An 8,146-nucleotide genomic window follows, 5' to 3' on the forward strand; every position below is an offset into this window, starting at 1 on the left:
AGTTTCCATGAGGCTCAGCCAGACATACTGCTTCCATGATGCTGTAGTCAACAGTAAAGCTGCATGTTTTAGCTGTGAACTACAATTCCCATGATTCACAGTCAGCCAGGTGTCTACCATGATGTTGGCTGAGCATCATTGGAAGAGTTAACAACAAAAAAAGATAATGTTAGAATCCTGGAAGCGAGGCTACCTTTCTGGCCAGGAGGAGTCTCATCTGGTCCCTGGTGGGCTGCGGGGGCACCCTCCTGGGCTGGCAGTGGTGTGGAAGGACCTGCTCCCTCCATGCTGTCTTACACCCCTCGTCAGCGCAGGGGGCAGTAGTCAGTTGTTCCACAGCAGAACTGATTTGCTGTTTCCCAAGTTTTGTATAATGAGTACCGTATTTGCTCGATTATAAGACGAGTTTTTTTTCAGAGCAAATGCTCTGAAAAATACCCCTCGTCTTATAATCGGGGTCGTCTTATAATCAGACCTCAAATAGGTCTGACTATGCAGCTGCAGGGGACCTGGATCCTTCTGGAAAATAGAAGGAAATAAAACCAAAATATTTTTCTCAATCGTAACTTTTATTAAAAAAAAATAGTTTACATGAATTAACATTTACTGGTAAAACTTTTTTCCTATAGGGTCGTCTTATATTCAGACTTTTTCTTTTTTTCCTAAATTAATATTCAGATTTGGGGGGGGTCATCTTATAATCGAGCAAATACGATAACTGTATGGTCTGTAGAATATTTAGCCAACGTGTGTAACAATATTTCTCTGCCACTCTTGCCTCACAAAAGACCTGTGAGTAAGATAGGGGCAGAGCTAACATGCTAAAATAGCTTTTAAGGGTTGCTGCGCTACCCCTCAAAGATGCCCTAGGAGTATGTTAGTATACAAGAGGCTTTTTGTTATTCCTCCATGTAAAAGCTTCTTATTAAATGTCGGTCTGGAGAAACAAGCTAACTGTCACATTAGTCTCATCCTGTGAAACTCATTCAATTGTTTTTATTATTTTGAAGAATAGATGACATTTGTTTATATTTAAAGCTTTTCAATAACTCCTACAATCTCCTTTTTCAATAGTTCATTGGTGAAAGAAACATGTGGACCCCTGTAAATTGTTTTTATTTAATAATACAATGAATCATGTCCCTTTTTGATGTTTAATAATATGTTTGATTGACCATTTTTAAAAAGGAAAACTTATACAATATTTTAGGTGCAAATTGTAGGAAAAGTAGTTTACAGCAATTACACAGTGCCTTTAGAAGTCATTGCCAGCAATCCTGTCAGTGTAATTGCAGGAGGAACACATCATTTTATAAACAAGGACACAACTACAAATTTTACATTAAATGGAACAGCATCCTTTGACCCAGATAATCCTGAAGCTTCTTTAAAGTGAGTATTATAAAATTCATCAAAATAACTATTGTGTTTTCTTTCTTTGTGTAGGGTTCATTTTTGTTTTGAAATAAAAGCAAATTGTAAAAACTTAAATAACATCAAATGTATTACAAATACACATAACTGGGAACTTGTGGGCTCAGGTTACCTGAAGCATACCGTTGTGGTGGGCAGTCCCGCTGATGTCGGTGGGCAGTCTCATTGCAGGAAACAACCTGATTTAAAGGAAGGGTATGTGTGTATATATGTATGTGTGTGTGTATACGTGTTGTGACGGACTCGTACCTTCAGGTACACCACTGTGGAAATTATACCGACCTGACCAGGCAGCTAATACTGGTGAACTACGTTGCAAAGGGAAATATTACTGAACATTTCTTATATTCATTCGGTTTAGTTTCCCCAAGTGTTGGAACCATCTGTTGTCTGTGGATCCCCTACGTACCCAGTTTTTATGTTATGCCCCTTTTTCATATTGCCTCGGCCCAGAAGCTGTCCCTCTGCCGCCCACACTTCCATGCCCAGTGCCGGGACATCCAGGTTCGCCTTTGGGCACCATTGTGTAGCCAGAATAGCCGCATGACCCACTATGCCCTCTGTGAACCAGAGTTGGGGGTCTTTTTGTGGAGGCTAATCCCTTTATGTTCCTGGGAGACCTGAATCCCCCAGCTAAAGGGGCCGGTTATATAACTCAGATTTCTCATTCTGTGTGTTGATGTGATTATATATATATACCGTATTTGCCCGAATATAGGCCGCACTTTTTCCCCGCACTTTAAGTCTTTAAAGTGGGGGTGCGGCCTATTTTAGGGGTCTAGCGCCCGGGACAGGCAGCAGGGTTATGATACAGATCAGCCGCAGGGGTCCTGCATCCTACTCTCCGATGCGCTGAGACAGCCTCCCCTGCCAGCACTTTCCACGGGGGGAGTGACGGCACGGGAGGTTGTCTAAGCGCATAGTGCAGACGTTCACCGGCAGCAGCGATGCGCGTAAACAGCTGCCGCCACGTCTGCACGATGTGCTTTAACAATCTCTCTTGTTATGCTCGCATCGCCGCAGCCGGTGAAAGTCTGCGCGCTGTACCTTAATCATCCTTGCCGGTACTTCCCACAGCAGAAGTGCCAGCACCGGAAGTTGAATACGCGTTATGCGTAGATGTCCCCCGCCGGCCCTGCAAGACCCCGTGGAGTCTGCACCGGTAAATCTGGTGGGGGGCATCTTGGGGACAGAGTGGCAGCAAATCTCGGGGGGGGCAGAGTGGCAGCACATCTTGGGGACAGAGTGGCATCATATCTCGGGGGGGTAGCGTGGCAGCACATCTTGGGGGCAGAGTGGCAGCTTATCTCAGGGGGGATAGAGTGGCAGCATATCTCGGGGGGGCACATCTTCGGGACAGAGTGGCAGCATATCTCGGGGGGTAGAGTGGCAGCATATCTCGGGGGGGATAGAGTGGCAGCATATCTCTGGGGGCACATCTTCGGGACAGAGTGGCAGCATATCTCGGGGGGCAGAATTTTTTTTCTTTAAAAAAGCACCTTACTTTTAGGGTGCAGCCTATATTCGGGTGTGGCCTATATTCGAGCCAATACGGTATATGTGTGTGTATGTATGTATGTATGTGTATGTGTATGTGTGTATATATATATATATATATATATATATATATATATATATATATATATATATATAAATCTGTGCCTGTGTACAATAAAGCCTTCTGTGACGGAACCCTCCATCACTGGGGCCACTAGAGAGGCCTGACAGCCAGCCTCCTCCCTATTGACTATGGGCCCTGACTTTGTAAATACTTCTGTGGCTACCCCCAGCAGTATATCATCCTATCACTTGCTGAGGGGATTATCTCCGGCAGACATCCAGGATCTGAAACCAGGGAGTGACCACCATTGTTTTAGTTTAATGTTGTATAAGTCACTCCCCCCCCCCAGTTCCACTACAGACATTTACCCCGGAACTGATTTGGGCCAGTAATAGATAGATCCCTTTACTGACCCGGTTGTCTCTGGGAGGAAGATAAAGGAGGCGGTTTGTATCCCAATATCTCGTTTTATGTTAATGTGTGTTTCACTGGATATATCCAGCCCTGTGTGTGAGAAATAAATCAGTCTTTGTTTTGGTTATACCCTACACTGACTCTTGTGTGCGTATGTGTGTGTGTGTGTGCGTGCGTGCGTGTGCAGGGCCGGACTGGCCCACCGGGATACCGGGAAATTTCCCGGTGGGCCGGCAGGTCCGTGGGCTGGGACCAGGGGCGGGCTGGGACCTGAGCGGCCGCTGGGTGCTGATGCGGCCGGCCGGCGCTACTATAATACTTTTTTCTTAATTTAATATGGCAAGCTGGTCCGGCTTGCCATATTAAATTTTAAAAATGTATTACAGTATCGCCGGCCGGCCGCATCGGCACCCAGCAGCCGTGTGCGATGGCCGTCTAGTGATGGGAGCAGCGTGAGGGGTGAAAGCTCCGCCCCCTCGCACTGACCTTTCACCCCTCACGCTGCTCCCATCACTATGCAGCCATCAGATTGCTGGGAATGTAATCTGAACGGCCAATGCGTTCTGATGCCGCCGGCCGGCTCTGCTTTAATACTTTTTTTTTACTTTATATGGCGAGCCGATCCTGCTTACCATATAAATAAAAAAAAAGTGTTAAAGTAGCTCCGGCCGGGGGCATCAGCACGCACCGGCCGTTTAGATTATATTCCCAGCGGTCTGATGGCTGCCTGGTGATGGGAGCAGCGTGAGGGGTGGAAGCTCCGCCCCTCGCACGCAGCCTGCTGCAGCACCGGATGTCAGGTCAGTGACATCCTGTCAGGAGAGAGAAGAGAACAGTGTGCGGCTATCAGAGGACGGAAGTCAAGAGAAGTAGAAGGTGAGTAAAGTAATGTATTTTTTTGTACAAAATGTATAATATTTTTTTGAATGTGTTAAAAAGAAAAAAAATCGGCATGTGTGTGTATGTAAGTGTGTCCCCCTATATGCCACTCTGCCTCCAGAAATGCCTTTTACCCCCCTATATGCCACTCTGTCCCATGACATGCCTTTTAACCCCCTATATGCCAGAGTGGCATATATGGGTATAAGGCATTTCTGGATGCAGAGTGACATATAGGGGATTAAAAAGGCATATGATGGGACAGAGTGGCATATAGGGGAACATAAGGCTTTTTTGGAGGCAGAGTGCCCCATGATATGCCTTTTAACCCCCTTTATGCCACTCTGCCTCCAGAAATGCCTTATACCCATATATGCCACTCTGTCCCATGATATGCCTTCTAACCCCCTATATGCCACTCTGCCATATAGGGGGTTAAAAGGCATATCATGGGACAGAGTGGCATATAGGGGTATAAGGCATTTCTGGATGCAGAGTGACATATAGGAGGTCAAAAGGCATATCCTGAGGTATAGTGGCAAAAAGGGGGTTAAAGGCATATCACGGGGCAGAGGGGCATATAGGAGGGTTGAGGCATATCAGGGAGGCAGAGTGGCATATGGGGGTTAAAAGGCATATCATGGGACAGAGTGGCATATAGGGGGGCATAAGGCTTTTCTGGAGGCAGAGTGCCCCATGATATGCCTTTTAACCCCCTTTATGCCACTCTGCCTCCAGAAATGCCTTATACCCCCCTATATGCCACTCTGTCCCATGATATGCCTTTTAACCCCCTATATGGCAGAGTGGCATATAGGAGGTTAGAAGGCATATCATGAGACAGAGTGGCATATAGGGGTATAAGGCATTTCTGGATGCAGAGTGACATAGAGGAGGTCAAAAGGCATATCTGGAGGTATAGTGGCAAAAGGGGGGTTAAAAGGCATATCACGGGGCAGAGTGGCATATAGGAGGGTATAAAGCATATCGGGGAGGCAGAGTGGCATATAGGAGGGCATAAGGCTTTTCTGGAGGCAGAGTGTCCCATGATATGCCTTTTAACCCCCTTTATGCCACTCTGCCTCCAGGAATGCCTTATACCCCTATATGCCGCTCTGTCCCATGATATGCCTTTTGACCCCTATATGGCAGAGTGGCATACAGGGGGTTAAAAGGCATATCATGGGACAGAGTGGCATATAGGGGGTATAAGGCATTTCTGGAGGCAGAGTGGCATATAGGGGGTTAGAAGGCATATCAGGGGGGCAGAGTGGCAAGCCTGGGGGCAGATGTGCATAACTCGGGGGTAGGTTGGCAAATTAAAGAAAAAAAAAAAACATATCTCAATCATAGCTTATATTAAATATGAAAAAAATTGTCTACATGAATTAATAAAGAAACAAGTTTCTTACCAGAATATCGTGAAGAATAATGTGATCAGTGTTTTGTTCCACTGAATAAAATGGAACTCTTTCATCTAAAAATGTTTGCAGTAGTAAATATTTTGATCCCATTATGTGTAATGTATTTCATTTATTAGGGCCTTTTAACACTTTTGCTTTCTGGCACTTTAATACAAATAATGAGATAAAAAGAATGGCGAATAGTGTGAGTCGGGTATGTATAAGGGGTGTGTGTGGTTAAAGAGCGCGACCATGAGATAAACTATATGGGGCTGGTCTCCAAATTTTTCCAGGGCTGCTTTTCAGTCCCAGTCCGGCCCTGTGCGTGTGTGTGTGTTTGTGTGCGTATATGTGCAGGGCTGGACTGGGACTGAAAAGCAGCCCTGGAAACATTTGGAGACCAGCCCCATATAGTTTATCTCGCGGTCGAGATCTTGTACCCACACGCACCCCTTATACATACCCGAGTCGCACTATTTGCCGTACAAATAACTATAAAACATTATTGGTATTAAAATGCCAGAAAGCAAAAGTGTTAAAAGGCCCTAATAAATTAAATACATTACACATAATAGAATCAAAACATTTGCTACTGCAAACATTTTTAGATGAAAAATTTTATTTTTTAATAAAAACTATGATTACGACATTTTTGTTTTTTGTTTTTATTTCCTTTTATTTGCCAACCTGCCCCCCCAGTTATGCACATCTGCCCCAGGCTTGCCACTCTGGCCCCTGATATGCCTTTTAACCCCCTATATGCCCCTCTGCATCCAGAAATGCCTTAAACCCCCCCCATATGCCATATAGGGGGTTAAAAGGCATATTATGGGACAGAGTGGCATACAGGGGGTATAAGGCATTTCTGGAGGCAGAGTGGCATATCGGGGGTAAAAAGGCTTTTATAGAGGCAGAGTGGCATAAAGGGGGTTAAAAGGCATATAATGGGGCACTCTGCCTCCAGAAAAGCCTTATGCCCCCTTTATACCACTCTGCCTCCCTGATATGCCTTATACCCTCCTATATGCCACTCTGCCCCATGATATGCATTTTAACCCCCTATATGCCACTCTGCCTTCAGAAATGCCTTGTAGCCCTTATATGCCACTCTGTCTTCAGAAATGCCTTATACCCCTATGTGCCACTCTGGCATTTAGGGGGTTAAAAGGCATATCATGGGACAGAGTGGGATATAGGGGCTATAAGGCATTTCTGGAGGCAGAGTGGCATATAGGAGAGTATAAGGCATATCAGGGAGGCAGAGTGGCATATAGGGGGGCATAAGGCTTTTACATAAAAAATATTATACAGTTTGTTCAAAAAATAAATTAGTTTACTTCTACTTCTTCCACTTTGGGGCTTTTTCATCTTGTCCTCCGTCCTCTGGTAGCTGCAGGCCGCGGTTTTCTCTGCTAACAGGAAGTCACTGACACGACATCAGTTGCTTCAGAGTGCGAGGGGGCGGACCTTTTGCCACTTACACTGCTTCCATCACTATGCGGCCATCAGATTGCTGGAAATCTAATCTAAAAGGCCGATGCGTGCTGATGCCGCCGACCGGAGCTACTTTAATACTTTTTATTTATTTTTTTTATTTACTATGCCGGATCGGTTAAAGTAGCTCCGGCCGGCGGCATCAGCACGCATCGGCCGTTTAGATTAGATCTCCAGCAATCTGATGGCCGCATAGTGATGGGAGCAGCGTGAGGGGTGAAAGGTCCGGACCAGCTTGCCATATTAAGTTTAAAAAAAAAAAGTATTAAAGTAGCACCGGCCCGGGGCATCAGCACGCAGTGGCCGTTTAGATTAGTTTTCGGGCGGCCTGGGGGGCAATTGTCCCCCTGCCCAGCCCGCCCCTGGCGCCGGAGGAGGCTTCCTATCCCGCTCGCAGCCGCTCAGCTGCTGTTTTCAACGTTAGTTTGGGCCACCCGGAAATTTCCCGGTATCCCGGTGGGCCAGTCCGGGCCTGTATATGTATGTGTGTGTGTATGTACGTGTGTGTATTTATTTCCTAGTGTTACACACTGAGAAGTGTACCCTGCTAATATTTGTTTGAAAATACTAAATTTTTCCTCATTGTTTTTATCCCTGAAGAGTTTATGCCAGTCAATAAGTTGTAAAGCTGCCCTTATCTTATTAAAATTGGCCTTCTTAAAATTATATGCTTTAATATTCCCCATGGGCAATTTCTTTTTTGAGTTTATTTCAAAAGAGACCATATTGTGATCACGATTACCCAAGTGCTCCCCCACTTGAATGTTAGACAAAAGATCAACATTGTTTATCACCAGATCCAGACAAGAATCCTTTCTAGTTGGTGCTTGTACCAGCTGTGACATGAAGGTGTCATTTAACAGGTTCAAAAACCTGAATCCGCTTGCAGAACTACTAGTCCCACTATCCCAATTTATGTCAGAGTAATTAAAATCTCCAATAATTAACGATTTACCCAGAT

Source organism: Spea bombifrons, chromosome 5 (assembly GCF_027358695.1).
Source record: "Spea bombifrons isolate aSpeBom1 chromosome 5, aSpeBom1.2.pri, whole genome shotgun sequence".
Taxonomy (NCBI): domain Eukaryota; kingdom Metazoa; phylum Chordata; class Amphibia; order Anura; family Pelobatidae; genus Spea; species Spea bombifrons.